This window comes from Falco cherrug, chromosome 14 (assembly GCF_023634085.1).
Source record: "Falco cherrug isolate bFalChe1 chromosome 14, bFalChe1.pri, whole genome shotgun sequence".
Taxonomy (NCBI): Eukaryota; Metazoa; Chordata; class Aves; order Falconiformes; family Falconidae; genus Falco; species Falco cherrug.
Window position 1 is genome coordinate 17,537,201 of NC_073710.1, and position 20,420 is coordinate 17,557,620.

Consider the following 20,420-nt stretch of genomic DNA (forward strand, 5'->3'; position numbering starts at 1 on the left):
TCCTGCCAGCTGAGCTGCCGAGGGATTCCCTACTGTTTCAAGGGTAAAGGTCAGATGAGCACGGCTTTGCTGATCAGCAGCAGCATGCCCACTGGTTGGAGTGCAGGATCTGGAGTCAACAATTGCTCGACCCTGATCCTCTATTTCTGAAAGCAAGCCTTAATAATATCAGTGGTCCAGCCCTCTGTGGGTTTTCCTGCCATAATGACCTTTCATCACGCCTTTGCATAGGGCTGCTCCCTGGAATGACACCTGAAAAAATGTAAGGTATTAACTATAAAGCAACCTGCATGTTCCTTACGCCAGTGACCAGACCATCTGAAAAAAGCAATGGACAAGGTGATTGTAATTCCCATACCAGCCTGAGCACTACGCTGTGCCTAGCTTAATCAGACCAGACAAACAAGACATTCTGTTTTTCATGTATTTACATGTAACAGGATAAAACAGACTTATTTTCCCCAATGCTAATGTGATGCCAGTTGGAAAGAAATATCCCAAAACATATCAGACCTGATAGGATTGCTCTTCCATACATGGCTGTAACTGGTTTGAACACGAAGATACTCTCCCTCTCTAAATGACGTTTCTTAAATAAACCCACTTTCTCAAAAAACCTGTTGAAAGGTTAAACTGAGCTTTAAAGAAGTAGGCTGCGATATAGCTAATTTGAAAGGCTAAAACTTTTCCCAACCGTTTCAAGTATGAGAAAATCCAACAGCACTCTATTTGCGATTCAAGCACTTGGTAAACATACTGCACAACTGTACCATGGCTGTGTGCCAACAAAATGGTGAGTCAGCAGGCAGGGTACGGAATCAAGTGTCAAGAATGCATTTAACCCTCACTCCAGAGAATGCTTTTCTTACAAACAGAATGAAAAATTCCATAAAAAAAAAAAAAGGTGGAATTTTTTTCTCCATTAGTACAGGCAATTATCTCAATTTTCTTCCAACTTACAGAAGCTCTCAAATTTTACATTAGGACAAATGCTTAAGAAAATAGCAATCGGCAAACTGATAAGAAAGAGGTTCATAAACACGTTATCAGTCTGGTCCTATGATCCTTACTCTGACAAAGTAAGGCTGAGTGCAGAAGGGTTTCATGGGAGCATTAGATCTATAATACTAAAACCTGCACACGTATAAAAAGGAGTAGATTTCCTGAAGAAAATACAGCTCAAATGACCTGTCATACTCCCAAAGGAGTATCTGTGCATGCTACTTTGCTTCACAGTGTTATTGTGGAGTGTTTGATGAAATCATGAGATTTCCTAAATCATTTTAAAATTAATCCCTCTTAAGAAATTCCCCACTGAAGCATCACTTTGCATGATGACCCTAGATATTCTATTCAGAATAACAAAAAAGGATGAAAAGATCAAGGATTTAAAAAAAAAAAAAATATTTGAACAATATTTGAAAAAGGTCCCAGTCTTCCACCTGAAAATTTGAACACTCATTTACAATGTTGTTAAACACTGTCAAACCAGAATGGCAGCATTTTATACCTACTTTCTTAGGTACTCCTCACAGGTGTAAATAACCACATTGGACACCTGTGGAGGAGGGGAAAGGGAAAAAAAAAAAAAAAGACTCTAGTTATTACTTCACAGTGTTAGTTAAGGGTAATTATAGACCAGCTGTGAATTTACAGCTTACCCCCATTAAGGAACAGCTACAGCTTCCAGTTAAAGGCTGAGAACAGCTAGCTCTGCCATACCTCTTGCTGCTCAGTCCTACAAACGCCTACACAAATGAATAATTCTTTTTATACATCTTGCCCCACTGAACTCCACAGCCTGAGCCGTCTTCTACAGGAACTCAACTCACAGCCAGTAACGTCCCTTTAATGTTATTATTTGTCCTGCCCTGGATTAAGCCTGGGCTGTGAAACTATGGAGATAAGAATTAGTTTGTACAGACATCTAAAGTACAACCAGGGTAGAAATTCTAACAGTTTCCCTGCCCAAATCTATGAAAGAATTTTTCTCCCATCTAACAGCCCTCATAAAGCCTAAGCCCAAAGTTTAGACAAAACCAGTCACCTATGGCATTAAGACACAAGCCCTGCCAAACCCTGCTGCAGTGACTGAAAAGACTTTTACCCCAGCCTTCACCCCTGTCTTTCTGCCAGATGTCAGCAACCATAGCAGGGACTGCAGATTAGACAGCTGTCTCTGCAACAAAGAAGATAAATTTGAGCTACGAGCTCAAACGGTTGATCTAGGATACTTGAAAGATGGCAACCTCCCACAGAGGAACACAGCAGCAAGGAGGAGGTTATCTCTTCAAACACTGCATCCCCATTCACCATGATCTTACGGCCTGGAAATACAGAAGTATGACTGAAGAATAACTTTGATGCGAAACCAGTGTTGCTCACTGTGAGTGATTCTGTCATGGTTTACACTTGACTTACACAAGCATAAGAACAGAATAAAGTCCTACAGAACTTCAGTTCTGAACGCAAATTCCCCATGTATGCTGCTAAATTCCTCCATCTGACATTCATGAAGAAAGAGGAATGTAGAAGATTGTCAGCTTGCAGTATATGGAAGGAAATCATGACACATCTTTCCTGTATGCAGAAAGTTCTAAGTAATCTTCCATCATTATCCCAGCACTAATTCCCAGAAATCCTGCAGAGCTCCAGAACTCTCTAGAGCACTATTTCACTTTTTTAAAAAAAATAAAAATCCAGTTACAAATAGAAAATTATTTGCCCATTCTTGCACACCCATACCCAAACACCCTTTTGGTCTTCTGTGTGTACATTCCTGGGAAATGCTAACATCTGCAGGTTATACCAGTTTACGCTGCTTGCAAACATATTGAACAAATCAGAAGAGTAACAGACCAAATGAAAGGGGCACATGCAGTGGCACCACAAGACTAATACAGTTGTTGATTTAGCAGCAGAAAAATCTGAACACTTTACAACTTGGTGGTTCGTTGTATAAAGGCTCTTCACCCATATAAGAATGTGAATTATTGTTGAGAATTTTATTTATATAGACTGCATTTTTTATACAGAAAGCATAAGCAGATACTGTTTTAAATAATTTCAGATACTCAGCACTAAATAAGTGGCTCACTTTCAGGAAACAACCAAGAAAAAACATTCCACAGAATGTCATATATTCCTTCAAATGTGGAGTTACATTTCATCAGGAGGGATGCTTAAGTGGAGTAAGTCTCAGTATGGGGACTGTTTTCAGCGATAGTTGTTAATTAAGTAGTAAAATACTAATAAAATGTTTAGTCAGCTTGCATTTAAGTAGCACTATAATGATACATAACTACTAAAAAAGAGTGCAAAAACTGTTCTGCAATCGGCTGCATTCAGTTTTCATGCACTGTGCAAATCCATTTAAAAACAGAAAGGATTCCAATGTCCACTATACAGTGGCCAGCATACAGGCAAGCTGTGAAACTTATGCTCTGAGTCACAGAGGAGGGGCTTTTATTTAAAAACATACTTTTAAGTTTCTTTAACAGGAGCTACAGAAGTTAAAATAAAAACATAAATTTAAAAAAATTGAAATATCCAAAGTGCTGAAAAAAAATGCAACAAGTACAAAGGCATGCCACCATAAATGGACTGGAATTACACCATAAATGAAAAAAAAAATGAATCATATTCTCAACACATACAGGAACAAATAAACACACAGCAGCAGTGAGGCCAGCAGCTCTTCTGCACAGTCATAATTAAAAACCACCAGGAAAACAAGGAAGAGCCTGTCAGGAAGCACACACAATACAGGCTGGCCACGCCACGGGTGACACAGCAGAAACGTGTCCCCAGCACCACACAGCAAAGGGTTAGACATTCGATTCAGAAGTGAACCTGGTGGAAGAGGCACCAAAACGTTTTGCTGCAGCTAGGTATGGTGAGAGAGGTATAATGCTGTGTGTGTAAGCAAAAAGTGCAGTCAGCAAAAGAAACCCGGCACAGCCAGGATTAATTTCAACCGAAAGAAAATGCAAATATTTAAAACTGAAAAATGTGTCAATGAAGATAAAGGCTCAGGGGAAAAAAGCATAAGGATAAAGTTGAAATACAGTCCCACAAAACTGCCATCATAGCAGAAATTAAATGAAATGTACTGGAGAGAAAAATATTTCCAACTTAGATATAATTTATATTATTATCTTTAGAAGATAACAACCAATAACACCAAGTACAGAGACATTTTGATTTTCTAACAGCTCCTCTTACTGATGACAGTAGTTCTTTACTTGTGGTATAAATGCAGTAAGTAGCTGACAGTCCAGCATGTCCCAAAGTTGCTCACAGAATCTTTATACTCTTTATAGATCTTTATATTCCTCAGCAATAGCCATTGGTGTCTTTTAGACTAATTAACGATAGGCTGCTGCGAACATGGGCCCTTGTTCCAGAAAAGGTACTCTTTGTTCTTATATCAAATTTAAGTAACACTCATATAATTATCACAATGACAAATAGTTTATAAATATACCTAATAATTTTGAAAACTTATTTTTATTTTAATCTGTTAAACTAAAGCTTGGCAGGCCCTTCCAATCTAAATTATTTTATGATTTGCAAACTAACGTGGTACATCTCAGCACCATTAAAACCCTCAGATTTCCTGAGGCCATAGTTCCACTTGTTTTTAAGACAACCTGTGGAACGACCTGTTGCAACAGGGCTCCTTCCAAGTCAAAGAAAACAGGGTATCTCCTCATGCAATTCTTTCAAAATTTGCATCAATGGAAATCAAGTACCAAATTTACATAGCTGCCTTTGAGAACCTGTCTTTTGTGTCTTCACTGCCAAGTTTTCAGTGTTTAGGCAAAGTCTTTGCTCAGAATTGTGCCAATAATCCCTTTAAAAACACAAAAATGCCTGCTTTTATGAGCACTGGATAACTCCAGAATGTCCACCAAGGTAGCATTTTGAGCATGTGCTCAGTAATGCAGCTTTCAGGCAGTCATATTCTTAACATCTGTAACTGCCATATGTTTAAAAACATTCCTTCTTGAAAATAAGCCTTCATATCACTTTACAAAACAGAGGTAGGCTGAGATACGGGATTTGCAGAGGCTTGGATTACTTTTGCCTGTGTATTACTTGCATATGATCTACAAAAACACTAAATCACAGTTTTGGTTTTTTAATTAAAGCAGCTGACCACAGGTTATACACAAGAAAATAATTATGTTTTTAAAACAGGAGGAAGGCCTTGTTCATTTGACAAGAACAGTAGATTTTTCAGAGATTCAAATCTTACCACTAGAAAAATAGGTCATCTTCAACTGACATGAAAAGAATTACAACCAGCCAAGAACAAAAAGCCAAACCCACATGCTTGGGGTGAGGTTCTCACCCTGTAAGTCAATTAATGCTCTAAAATGTTCTCATTTCTATTCTGCAAGACCTCCCAATTTTCACTGTGTAAAACCTGTGCTTTGAACATTAAGGAAGATGACATTTATATTATGGGAGTATGATATGCAGCGGGTTAATGTTCTACTTTGTGAACAGATTACCAAGAAAGAACCTTCCCTTTTCATAAAAGCCACTTTTTTAATTTGGATTCAGAAAGCTGATTTCACCATGTAACTGAGTCATCAAGGAGACCGCTGAGCAGCAGCAGCAGCCAAGAAATTGATTAATTACATCTGCCGCTGCTCAGTCCTGCACCTTACTTTTGCTCAAACCCATTTGTACTTAGTCGCCATATTGTTCGGGACTTCCCTGGGACAACATGCACCACCGTTTGTTTTCCAGATGTTGTGCCGATCCACAAAGCGACACTGCTGAAGCAGGACAGGAACCTCATTCCCACCCTCCCAGACAAGTGCCCTGACATGTGCCCTCTCTCACTGGCTTTCTGAACATTTACCTGCTCTTTGCAAAGCAGAACAGTTTCAATGGGAGGCACTGAGAAAGCCTTCCTTCACTTCTAAGTATCCTGTTCATCATTTGGGATATACTTTGGGATGATGCAGGAGGTAGATTCAAATCCATCGAGTAGATGAGGGCATTACAGCTACACCGCCCACACTCCATATTCTGGAAAAAGGCTGTGACATTTGAAAGAAGCAGACAGCATCTCTTCATTGGCCATATATTTTTGTTGAGCTTTCCTGCTTCGTTACTGATCCTTCACTCTAACCTGGTTAGATACCTCAGCACCTAACTTGCTGTGTATCACGTAAACCCTCAGATTCAGGGATTGCAATGCTGGCCAATACAAGATCTACATTAAGTGTGTAGATTTAGTCCACAGACTCAGTTCTTCAAGTTTTACAGAAGGAAGCTTTGATTTGAGAGATTGTTGCAAGACAGGCCCCTAGAACCCAGAAGTTCATTTTCTGCAGAATTCTATGTTATATTTTTAGAAGAATTATGTCCTTCTTTATTTCATGTGGTATTATATATCCACTGCTTAGCTACAAAGCAGGATGTTACATGCTGTTAACAGCAGTGTAAGTTAAATTCAAGGAACCTTCCCAGACTGATTAGTAAATAACACTAAATCATGTAATAAAAATAAAACCAAAACCAAGTAGAAGCCTTATGGTACTGCATTGTCACTACAAACTGACAAATGGATCGTGATAATATGTATACAGTCAGAGATCAGACATAGTGCTCATATGTATATAATATAGCCAAGCAAAAAGGAAAAATTCTCTCACTTAAGAATTCCTAAAACTGAGTGCAGAGTGGGCAAATTCACTGGGTCCAATGTGGCAGCAAGGTGACCAGTAACACCCAAATCTTTTTGCCTTCTTTTTCTTTTTCTAGACTTTGGCATTGGTAGATGTGGTGCTAAGGGACATGGTTTAGTGGTTGACACGGCAGTGTTAGGTTTACAGGTGGACTTGATGATCTTAAAGGTCTTTTCCATTCTAAATGATCCTGTGATTCTATTACAATAGAGATGAGATCCCAAACACAGGTTTGGCTCAGTTGCCAAGATGCTGTGCTAAGACAAACAAAGACGTAACTCCTGTCCCAGAAGAAGGAAAATTCACCATCAGGAATGCAGAGTTATAAATACAGATACATGGAAATTTAATATTGACCTTGCTGTACTAAAATCAATGTGAGATTTTTCACCAACTTGAATGAAAATAAGATCAAGCCCACAGATGGGACATATGCCAGTTTTGCTCATTAGACTCTACCTAGCCTTTGCACAGTGCCATTTATTACAATGATCACACTAGAGGGAGGTCTTCAGGATCAATACAAAGCAGAAAGAGGCACAGTAAATTTGTATAAGATTTAAAAATGGGGTTTGAGGCTGGGGACCAAGAGACAAGGAGACAGAAGACAAGTAGCAGCTGATACAAATCATTACGACTCCAAGAGAACTGTGAAACAATGTCACAAACACAGGGCTTAGAAACTAACAGGGTAAAGCACAAAAAAAGAAGACATTGAAGATGAGGCTTTACTACAAGAAAAGAGGATGGCTGAGTGCATTTTCTTATTAAGGTAATAAGGGGAAATCAAATGTTTCTCAAAATCGAGACTTGGAATTACTCAATGCATCTATGGTTTTGTTGTCAGCCCGCAGAGTGAAAAGTATTAGATATGAGAGCTTTTAGTGATTTGAAGGGAAGTAGAAACTAGCCTAAACATGAGGCATGGAGTAATGCACTGATTAATTTACTTAGTATTTCAAAGTCCATAAACAACAATTGTTAAAATAACCACAGAAATTTAAGGATACTGAGAATTGAATGTTCTCAGAGTACACAATGACATTAACAAGCAAACAAGCAGTTAGTGGGTATCACATGATTGACTTTTTTAGTTCATAGTTATGAACAACATTTGATTCAAAAAATATAAAGATACTTCCACTGTGACCGACAGCAAGACAAATGAATTAGGGGCTGCAAGCCAAAGAGTCTACTTTATCTCAAGAGAAGGGTTGCTTACTCATCTCTAGTCAACAGCCCCTTTTAAAAATACTGGAAGTATTGGGTGGAATTTAAATTATTTGTGAGGGTGGAAGACTGAGAGGTTTTCGTACACGACCAGTCATTTACCAGAAAAATATCAGATGCTCTATTGCATTGTTTCATTATATTTACAAGAAAATTATTTTTTCCCCAAATTAAACTCCAGCCGATACAGCTAAACTCAGACACATCACAGCAGATGGAATTTGCTCTCCCCTCTTTGCAATGTAAGTTTGTTGCAATTTACTATTTACTTTTCCTCTGGTCATATGTGCATTTCTGAATGAATCGGTACATTCCAATCATTCAAATGAATCAGTTCATACTTGAAAGTTCAAATGAATTCAAGTGAATCAGCCAGCTTATAGAAAGAAAACAAGTAAGTAGGTTACGGTGGTAAGATTAGTTACACAAATTCTCTGCTCCAGCAAAACATACAGTGTGACCTATTAACTCCTTTTGGTCTCAATCTGCAAAGATATTTAAGTCCTCTTCACTGAAATCCCCTAAACCAGATTGTATCAATGAAGCACCTTACTGCACCATCAGTTTCCCCTTCCATCCAAATTATCACACTAACCTCCAAAACTGTGCTCAACTGATCAAGTCAAGAAAGAGACAATAAAAACATAAGGCTTTTTAAAAGCTCACATACCAGGGGGAAATGGAGACAAATTTTTGTTCTATACATGTGCACCACTCTACGCTTAAGTGTCTTTCAGAGATGCTAAGGTTCCTCTGAAAAATAAACAACATCACACAGGCTAACCATTCATCCACACATGAGACATACTCAGATTTCCAGCTCCACAGTTAAGTAAATGCCAAATAAAGTGGCTAAGAAATTAGTCATGGAGCAAGTATATTTGTAAATAAATAATACATATTGCATGAATGGTGTCAACAAATCTCTCTTTGGAAAGGGCATAACTCTATATGGACTGAGAGCAGTGATAAAACATAGGCTAATTTCCACAGGTCAGGATTAGACCCTTGGACCTTCTAATGAAAACCTAGATATTTTAACTTGCACTGGACCAGACCCTCAGCAGATACCAGTCAAGCAATCTCTACAGGAAATTTACCAAGGATATACAGAAAGAAAAATTAAAAAGAAAAGAGAAGTCCCAAAAGTCCTTTACTGTAAAGTCAGATGCTATTTGTGGATGGTGGGCAAACCTCAGCATTTAGCTCCAATATAAGGCAGATAGGGAGTACATATTTTCATCTGGGCACAACTCCCATTTTACATTAATAAACTGGCTCTTTTTTTGTAAACAGAATCAATATCCTGTTTAAAAGTGATTCTCAGAAGAGCAGGAAATTAGAAAACATTAGTGTTAAATTCATCAGCGTTCTGTTCATGAAATATTGTTAATGTTAGCGGGATAAATTTTGGTTTGTTTTTTCAATGTATATACACATGTACACTGAAAACATTACCCTAAACACATGAACTATGTGCTCACTTGAGACATACAAAAGCTACTTATTTCCTTCTTATTAGTGGTGATTCCATGAACACTAAACAAGTGCAATTTCTCCTTTCAGGAATTATGAATTTAAAATATGATGTTGAATCATACAGAATAAGTTTCTTTTTGCTCTTTAGTATTTCTTAACAAATTGGATGTGCCTCTAAAAGTAAGGGTGGGGGGAAAAAACATATGGGGAAGCAGAGATTTCCTAAAACATTTTATTATTGGCATGCCAAATCCCCATTTCCCTGTCCTTGTCAAGAAACTTCAGAGATTCAAATGACTTCAATTACATCACTGAAGGCATTCTAGACCTTGGCTTGCATTTTTACATAGCTAAGGAATTTCTAAGCTCTCTACAGTTTTCCTTTTGCAGAAGGGTAAAAACTGTTCCCAGTTTAGAAGAAGATGTATCCAAGACCAAGAGAGGCCTCCCTGGGGAAAGAGCAATGAAAGCAGGGACAAGGAGGGAGGCCACAAAAGTAAAAGGGGGTGAAGTTTTGAGGAACAAAATGTCCAAAAAGATCAGCAATGTGGTTTGGCTTGTCACCCTGATTAATATTAAAACACTCGGAAATTATTATATGGTCTAAACATAGATAAGAAGTGTGGACAGAAGAGAGGAAAAGAAAGATTTTTCAGTCTTTCTCAAAATTTAAAATCCTACAAAATCATCTTCTAAGATGAGAAAAAAAAATTGCTGAAAAGAAATTGCTTTATAAAACAGGCTTACTGTGCAAGCCTAAATTTAACTATAGCATTCATTACCAAACACATTTTAAAATACATCACACCCAGGGAAGGTTACTTCTAGAAGATATTACTTCTTCCATCTAGACTGTCATTCTCAACCTCAAAACTTTGCTTCCTTACTGCATCAAGCTATTTTAACTTTTGAACTGAAGAGCTTCAGGTTTTTTGGTATGATCTATGAGGGAAGATACACTTGAGAAGAATACGTCGGAAAATATCAACTGCATAAACCAAACACTGAATAACTCCAGAATTACTTGCAAGACTGAAGTGCCATTTTATTTACTGAGCTTTTTCCCTTCTGTGTTTGTACATTCACGAACAGTAACTTTTTACAAGGTCTACTGGAATGCCAGTGTGAGAGTTCAGAGTGATACCTTTGAAGCAATAAGCACATATTTTTAACTGTGAGTGTGCGAGATTAGCTGTGAACTTCACATCTACTGCCCTGCAGCTGAGACTGCTGCCAACAGTCCCTAACTGTGGATTCCACAAGCTGGTGAGTGGGAGAGAGATATGACAGTTCATTCAATTACTCATTCATCCCAACATACACTTGGTCTTTTATTACAACATACATAATTCACATGGGGGAAAGAAAGTAAAGCTGTTAACAGCCTTCAACATTTTTACCCTTCCAATAACATATATCAACAACTTCAAATCACCCTTCTTCTCTCTGTTACCTTTAAAAGGTTCAGGTATTCATACCATCAAAACCACATATATGTCTTCAAAACTGGTCATACGAATCTCTGAGCTCCCAGCTTATACACACGTGCAGAAATGTCCACAAATTAAAACATAAGGACTACAGATGCTCAACTGTACTTGCACACTTTACAAGTGCACAAGTAAAGGCCATTTGTTCCAGAAAGGGGAAACACAAACTATCTGTTGAATGTACTGCAAACAAAACCACAGATCATGGACAAGGTTCTCTTCTATTGTGCTCTACCTTTCAAAAGTATCTTAAAATAAACACTAAATAGTTCCTGCTTAATGCATCTTAAATATGCCTTTAGGATGCTCTGTGGACAACTGCAGAAAGTCACTACTGCCACAATGGACTTAATACATTTGAAACATTAACTTCCATTAAAGTATCATTATTTTCTATTGTTACATCTGTCAGCAATAATTTGAAAAAGATATTTGTATAGACAAATTCTCTCTGTCACCAAGTAAGGCTTCAATATAGCTCTTCCATCAATGCCATACAGCGGCCACAGATACACTGTATTTTTTCCACAGTGACAACCTACAGTAAAACCTCCGAATGGGTAGAGAACTTGCTGTTAAATAATAAAATGATAGGATGCCTGGTTATTCTTATTCATTGAAGAAAGTAGAGGGTTATAAGTATAGTTGAAGCTTAAATTAAACTTACTTTATACACATATGCACATAGTGGCGTGTTTCTATGAAAATATGTACAACAACATATAACCACATAGACTTGGCCCTGAAGACTGGATTTTTCACATCCTGAAACAAAAATCAAACTTGTCTTCTGTACTCAAAGCTAAGAGCACCTTTGTTTAAGCAGTTAAATGTTCTTGACCAGGGCCAGCTGCTAGAACAAGATATGATCTCACAGAGCAAGCCTGTCTTATTACAGAAGTTTTATCACAAAAAAGTAGGAAGAGGTTATACAAGGTTACTTTGATTCCATTTAGGAATGGTACTCAGCCTGATTATTTGCTTTACACTTTAAATAAACAAATCATTACACATGAAGCCTAACAAAGCCCCTCTCACAAAAACATGCTTGGGTATTGCGTGGCAGCAACTCGGTAAGCTATGGCTATGGTACAGAAATCCTCCTGGCCTTGCAGCCCCACCAAGGTAAAGCCTAGCCCAGCAACTCTGCTTTCAGCTGATAACATCCTTGCCAGGCTTTAAACATCCATGCCTGTAGTCTGTCTAGGTGGAAGAGAACAGCAGGTAATTAGGGAAGAGAACTAAAACACATTTGGCAGGCTAAGACTTTGCAGGGGGGTGGGAGGGGGAAGGAGAGAACTTGAGAGGTGCCATGCAAGGTGTCAGCAGAACTAGTATTTGGGTAAACATCTATACATTGTGTAGCATCATATGGCCCTAGATTATGTAATGCCACAATAATCTTATCCACACTCCCTACTGCTCAGGATGGATACATGCTGGGCTTGGTTTGCTTAAGGAAAAAGGTTCCCATGTTATTGCTCAAGCTCACAAGCACATTTGAAGCAAAGTTGTATGCAGCAGGAAGAGAATGGCAAGCAAAAAGACGACAGTCTCATATTAGGCCATCTGAATATTGCGTGGTGGAATGGGATTTCATCCCCATCTCTGCTTTACTTTCTCAAAGCTGGTAAATCTTTTGAATCAAACCTGTTCCACAATTTCAGAGCTTCTGACTGGAGATCCTTGGGTACAACGTTTCTGAATACTGACCAGCTGCAATGGAAGCTGTTCCCTGATCATAGAGTGTGTGGTACCACATGGTGGTTGGAAAAAGGTAGCTTAGGTTCTAGGTGTCTCAATTTAGGCAACCAGCATTAGTATAAACTGTCATCCATTTTCCTTTGCTACAGTTTATTACCTGTAAAATAGGGATAGCACTCATCTCTCAGACTGTTTGGGAAAAAACCTGATGATTACAGAACAAACACATTCTACATGAAAGCCTCTGAAGGAATTAATCTCCTTGTCTACATCGTTAAGTGTGAACATAAGTCATGCATAAGTCACCTGAAAAATCAGAACAAAACATGAAGTTGCTGGCGATTTTAATGTACAGGAAGTTCATTCATAAATTTCACTGTTGAAATTGCTACCTTTCCAGCAAATCTGACAGCGTGCTTTCAGCAATTTGTACAAAACATTTATAGAAGGGATACCTCAACATTAAACTCATCTGACAATATAAACCTACAATAAACTGGAAACCAGCAATCAGAGTTTCAGCTTTTTGATGGAGGCATGCACATACTGAAGTTCACTCGTTATTTGAACATCACAAACAGGCTGCAGAGTATTTTACACAGCAGATCTTCCTCAGTGACATGACTTTTCTTAATGGAGCTTATTTTACCATTCCTCTCACTCACACTACATGTGGAGCAAGAAGTACAGATGAATTCTTGCTGTTACAGAGAAGAAATTAATGATGAAGCAATACTAAAAACTCCAAAAATAAATTGCTCTTTTTGAACTCTGAAGTACACTACTGGATAAGCATGTGTTTATTACTGAAAGCCTTCTTACTACAGTCTTCATACATGGGTATTACCACCATCTGCAAGAACAGTTTTCAGTACTGCTGAAAGGAGGAGGAACAAGCACAATGTAGAACAGAAAAAGTATGTGCACTACTTATTACGTTAAAAAACTGCTGTGAATGCATGCATTTATATGCAAGGATTACTGTAGCAAAGCCTGTAACCACAGACAAAATTAAATTGTTTTGGGGTTTTTTTAACCTCCATAGTCCTCATGTAAGATTTTACTTTCTCTTTCTGACATGCCCTAAAGCTTCCTGTATTCCAATCTCATGGTCTTTTCAGCAGTACTTAGAACGAACCCAAAGCCTCTTGTTACAGTCAGTTGCACTTCATCAGATCTACTAGGAGGCACCAATATTCAAACAGTTATCTGAGCTGTCTGTAGCATTTACAGCTCAGTTTACATATTTCACTTATTTCGTTCCTTACTTTTTAATCCAGAATTTGAGAGATGGGGTAGATGAGAATGACATTACAGAAGGTAGTGTATTTGAGAGTAACTACAGTACTTTGTCATAACATTTTTATACAATGAAAGCCAAAGCACACTGTATTAAAAAAATGTTAACCCAACTTCTTGTTTCTTACTGATATGTAAGAAACAATACTAGATTTTTACCAGTCTGTACCATCTGCCAAAACCAACGCTAATCTATCCAAGCACATTGACACTCAATATCCTCTCACAGGTGTGAGTGAACACAGCAGGAAGCTGAGATCACATCAATTTCTCAAACTTCTCAGTTTTAAAACCAATACATGATCCCAGCTAAGACTTTGTCATATTCACTGCATGAACAAAGCATGAAGCTCAAATACGGTACCTGGATTGGCTATTTCACCTCTCACAAACCGCTCAAATAACATTTTTCTGGTTGGATGGGTTTTTTTAATGCAGACATTTGTAAGTTTAGTTTATCATGGATGCAAGATAGACATAAATATTGGTGGCATCAAATATTGTAAGGAATATCATTAAGAAGAAGATCCGCAAGTTGTATTTATATACCATGATCTACTAAAAGCAATGGAACTGTGATAATTTACATCCGTGGAGAATCTTGCTCATTATATACTTGTACTGAAATATTTTTTCCCTTGGTCATGATACAAATACCAAATCTAGGATGCTTTCATTTTGAAGGTCCTCTAGTGTGCACTACACTGCTGTAGGTACTGAACCCTATAAAAAACAAAGCAGTCAGATGAAATAGGGATGCTAATTTCAGAACATGCATCTGATTTTTATCACATTTCAGTAACGCTTCTAATCTCCCATCATAAAATACAAACCAGCTCTCTGAAAGGCTAAATAACCAACTTCAGCTGCTATGATCTGCATAAAAGATTCTGCTTTGGTAAAAGATACTTGCTTCCATAAATTTTAATACCTCACTTTCTGCTGTACTAGATAATCAGTTATCTAAGTTTTCAGTTCCAGGCTCTGTGCTGTTGACATTTTACAGTATTTTCTGAGAAAGAAAACCAAGAACAAAACAGTGAAAACAAAGAGGATGAGGAAGATGAAGACCTATGAAAATCCTTCTGTCAATTTTTTTACCTCCCTTAACCATGTTTTATGTTGTGTGTACTGAACTCTCTCAATGACAGTTTTCATAATAACAATTTTCATAACAGATTGGCTACTGGTTTGCCTTCTAACAGGATCAAGAATTCAAAGTTTAAGTAGTACATGCTATACACCCACAGGCCATGCCACATAAAGGTATATGCTTCATTTATGGCTGTTTAAGGACACTGCTCCCAATCTTTAAAAATGGAACAGGTTTTTTATGCATGGAAGTGTCACAGAGCTGACTGGGATACCCAGACAGCTGTCCAACAACTGCCACTCCAGAGCAGAGGCAAATGGTAGCTTCAGTTAGCTTCTGGCTGAACAGCTCAGCACTGTGGAGAGACCTAGCATTCATTCATACCTCGGTTTCCTCCAAAACTTTCGGTGGTAGGGCTGGAGAAAAGAAGAGTTCGTGCTTTGCTATAATTTGAATTAATCTTTTCTGTTAAAATAATGCCATGGGTTGTTAAACAATACCTGATTAAGAATTAAGGACACCAGATCAGCAGAACCACAAAACACAGCTTCTGCCACCAGCTTTTCTCTGCTTTATCTTACTGCAGATCCTCAGCGGCCTAGAACAAGAGATGGGAAGAGAAGGAAGGTGGGGCTATTAATTCCTGAAGTAATCAGTCATTCAGCTAGTGGGGAAAAAAGAAAATAAAGAGCAATATATTCTCAAAATTTTCTTGACACTGTGAAGTAAGATCTCTGTCAGTCCTTTAACTGGCGGTATGTTCAAATATATTTTCCTGAGATGTGTCATAGTGAAACTTCCTTGTGCTCTTAATTCCGATAAACTAAAATACCGGCCAAACAGGAAAGGATAAGAGGTAACAAGAAATTAACAGGCAGAGCTTTCAGCACCAAATGGTATGGAAGGGTTTTGCGCGCAGCCATTTATTTTACTGGCTTCTTGGTTCAGCTCTGCAGAAAGAAGAAATTAAGGGTGTGGACAAACACCCAATTTGCAAATAGCTGTGTTAGCAGAAAAGGTTTATCCCCAGATGTTCATCACCAATTCAGCTGCAGAGGTTACCACCCCTTTCAGAGCAGCTCTCAGCTGTTCGCTTTAACTGGCACCAAACGCACTTCAGCCAAAACAAACCAGATTAGCACAGGCCTGCCTCTTCAATCTGTTAGAAAAAATTTAGACCGATGAAAGCTGGCAATGCATCCCCTGCCTTTCCCGCTCCAATCCACTCATCCTCTCCCTCATGCAAGCAACAGCACTTAACTGTCCCCTTTAGGCATCACAGGATGCTAAACAGACAAATAATGATTTTTTTATTGAACAGGGGAAAAACTGGGAGAAGCAGGAAAGTAGGAAGGCCCTCTTCAGCTGCAACCTTGGTGTACCCTGAAGTAACAAGAAAGCTATGGCTTTATCTTCAGTATGTAAATGGAAGAGAGAAGGAAGGTTAATTTATTTCACATGAGAAACATTTTGTTTCCTCTTTGACAGATAAAACACAGAAGAGAAGGTCCCAAAAAAGGATAAACTAAGGCTACTGCAAGACAGTTTTAAACTATCCCAGGTCTTCCTCTCCTTTAGAATAAAGATCTCCTATCCTCATGGCAAGAAAATCTTTTATTACTGTGCAACCGTTTAGAAAGACTATCCAGATTGTTTTACTTTACATTTTCCAAACCAGAAACTCCAGAATGAATAATTACGAGAGCGTTCATCCTTGCTATTAGTTTTAGAGCCCTCTAGGGCAAGCTGTTTAATTCTTGTCTTCAAGGCTAAAAACTATTTCTCCTTCTCAAGAAGCAGTTCATAGAATGGCACGGGTTTGATCAAGAAAGATTTGAAATACAGAATAAAAAGAATCCTTCATTATGGGCAGATGCTTGGAATCTCTTCCCCCCACCTCTTTCTTATGTCTTTGACGAAGACAAATCGTGAAAAGTTTAGACATATAAAAAATAACAGCAGCATCAATTTTGAGGCAATGTATATTTCAGCAGACAGCACATCAGTCAGTTTGGTTTATAGGACTGAGAAATGATGTTTTAACTTTTACTATTGCTTCTGTCAGTGTAGAAAAGATGTAGTTTCTCTGCTTTGGAGCACAACAGATAATACTGCCACATTCAAAATTATGCTTATTGCTTATACGTATAATAACTACAACATTTGTCCTGCATTTAGGTTTATGTCTGTGTTCCAGTGTTTCTTTGGTTAAAAGAAAAAAACAAAAAAAAAAACCCAAAAAAATAATGTGAGAGTGCATGTGTGTTTCTACATGTTAGAGCATTGTTTAATGTGTAGTCTCTAATTTGTGGAAACAAAACCACCAAAAAAAAGGGAGAATTGCTGCGTATTTTAGAGAAGGTAATTCAAGAGCACTATAAAATTAACCTAAAAGCTAATTACACCTTAGATAGGGCAACTGCATTTCTGCATCACAATGGCAACTGGCTCAGACCAAAACTCTCAGAGCTCTTCAATTTCCTCCTGCCCACTGCGTGGATAACTATCTCGCCATGCAGCATTCGTCTTTTTTCACAAACCTAACATGCTTTAATGCATTCTGGGTAAATTTTGCAATGACGAATTTAACCCATTCACTAAAACTGCTCCGTGCAGAACACTGCAAGATTATCTTTTTTTTTTACAGAAGATAAAGTCTGAGCAATCATCTCTGTAACAGTCCCTGATGGCAGAAACATCAGGTCCGACACAAGTAGTAACTGATGAGACCCAAGAAGGCATGGCTGATCACTTCCACACTGAGATGGCACATGGAGGTGAATCCTCCATACAGCCCATCCCTGTCAGACCCTCCTATAGCTGTGGTGATTTAACTAGCAAATAAAGCACTGTATGTGGTCTGTCAGGCCGTGTGGTCAATGTACAGTGCAAGACAGTCCCTTCCCTGGCTCCGTACCTGGATTCCAAGTGCTTCTCATTCCAGCATGAACATGAATCTTTTCCTTTGGGACCACATACCCAGAATAGCTTAACTACGTGTCCTAACTCCTAGTGTAACATTCCAGAAATGTTATTTCATTCCCATTCTTTGAAAGCTGGCTAGCTAATAAAATGTTTTAAGCGCCAAAATATTACTATTAAGCCAGAAATACATTACTCAGAGAGCCTAACAACACCTTGAAAGAACATGCACAAGTAGCAGTACAAGCAGGATCAATAACATCCAGAGGACAGGAGGAGAACAGATCCCTTAGGGTTAGTCTGCTTGAGCCAACTGACAATCAACAAAGACTAGATCCGTGTACCCCTGGCAGTCTAGGCACTTGACAAATACAGTGCCCTGGAACAACATACTCTCTGACCTTGATGGAAGTAACCCCTTCAAACAACACTCACTCCCCAAAAAATACCTGCTGTGGACAGTCTCACAAATTACTGATCTTATTCCATCTGTTTGAAAAATTATAATACTCATCATTTCACATGCTTCCTTATTCTTCTGCCTTGTCTACTGTAAGCTCTTCAGGGCAGATGCTAGGTTTTTTAATGATGCAATGAAAAGTACTAAACCAAATATGGCTTTGAGCACTATTTTATTTTCAGAACAATAAAGGTCTGCTTCATCCAAACACTGCTTGGTTGGTCAAGAAAAAAATACGCTGTCTAGAATTTCCTCCTTTTCTGCTTCTTTGCTGTAAGATTACTAAACCTTTCACTGGGTTGATCACTAAAACATGTATGCGATGAATAGGGGACCTCTAATAAGATTTCCTCAAGATGATACTCCTTCCTACACTTCTATCACTTTCTGTTGCTGACTCCTCCTTGCTTTGCTGACTCCTGATTTCCTTCTGTGTGTGTGTGCATGCTTACGTGACCCTGTGTGCATTTCCTCCTCTAGAGTTCTTCAAAGCTGCTGGTGCTTACACCAGAGCAAGTACAGTGCTCATGATCAACACACAAAAGCAATAAGGGAAAAAAGAAAGACAACCTGACTTGGACTGGCTGTGAAATATCAGTTCAGTGATTCAAATCAGGATCGGCCACTCTCAGTCACTGGCCCCTGCCAGCAGCAAGAGCCATGTTGTAGTTCTACAGAACCAACCAGTCCCTTCCCCCACTGCAAGAAATCCTTCCCTGGCCTCCAGCTGCCAGATGGAAGTGACAGCCAAGGGTCAGGTCTTCCTTTGTTACCAACACGCACTTATTGATCTGTGTGTCCCCCAAAGCACAGAACTCCAGCTCAACCTCAGCTCTCAGACCACAAGCTGTTTTAGGTCCTGGGGCAAACAAATCATTGAAGCCTTATAACTGAGACCATAGCGTACAATATTCCCTTTCTCTTTACTCCCCCCAGCTGGTTTCCTACACTTACCAATGGATAACTCTGCATAGGAGCCTTTATACCATGGCTGTGAGAGTCAGAGCAAGCTGAGAGGAGGGAAGATGTGAAAAGATAATGTGGCAAGGCATTTCTTCATTTCTTCAGTTCTCCCAGGCCCCTTATTATTGCTGGGACATAACAACATTATCTCTCTTCATATGCTGGCTAGTCCTGACCTTATATTTTAACACCAAAACTCTCAAATTCTGCATTATTGTCCCAAAGAACAGGCAACTAGAGAGAACAGCAAAGAAGAAAGCCTGGACTAAATGGCACAAAGGAGAAAAAACACTGACAGCACCTGTATCCTCATTCTGATCTGCTTTTCCTGCTTCTCCATGTTTACAAGCTACATTTTTTGTTGGTGTGAACTAATACAGGCTACCGCTGCTTACACAGGGGAGCATCTCAAACCTTGTAAACACCCACAACCCTAGAAGGAATTTTTATGCTCCAACACAATGCCATTGCCACCATCTCCTCAGACACACTGTGTGAGCACTGCCTCAAATGTTTCAGCCAAATCTGACAGGCTACAGGAAATACTGCAGAGGAGTTCTTGAATTTCACAGAAATAGGTTGCAGAGTAGCTCTACCGGTAGGGCTAGAAGACAGTCACCTGTCCACAAACTACTGGAAACCACAGATAGACATCTTTGCCAGATTCAGCTGAAGTCTTCACTCATCTCTACCTTCTCATCATTATCCACTAGGTCAGTACCCTCCAGCAAAGGCAGATTAACACCAGTAGGTAGAATTGCTTAGGGAGCATTCACACAGCTTCTGTTGCAATACAGAAACCTCTGGTAAAGATACATTTCTGGGAGCAGCAGATCTTCCACTAGCTCAGTGAAACGAGCTTCAGTTCATAGCCCAAGAACCTCTGCAGTATTGTGAGATAATATAAAAGCAGAAACAGCTGTAGTCTGGATGGATGAATTGCACAGCCGCTCTTGCTTATGTGACCCAGGATGTGGGTCAGCATACCAGGCAATGCAGAGTAGGGAGAGAGGCAAGAAGCAACCCTCTTGGCCCTTCATCCCATCTCAATAAATCCGTCCCTGTGAAAGCAA

At 38.9% G+C, this 20,420-nt stretch overlaps 1 long non-coding RNA gene across 1 annotated transcript in view; it reads right to left on the reverse strand.

Moving 5' to 3' along the window:
- Nucleotides 1–20,420, reverse strand: part of LOC114015436 (uncharacterized) — a 95,989-nt gene that overhangs the window by 59,930 nt on the left and 15,639 nt on the right. The window contains exon 2 of the long non-coding RNA XR_003559353.2: nucleotides 15,503–15,600. This is a non-coding gene — a long non-coding RNA (uncharacterized LOC114015436). The remainder of the gene's footprint in view (nucleotides 1–15,502; nucleotides 15,601–20,420) is intronic.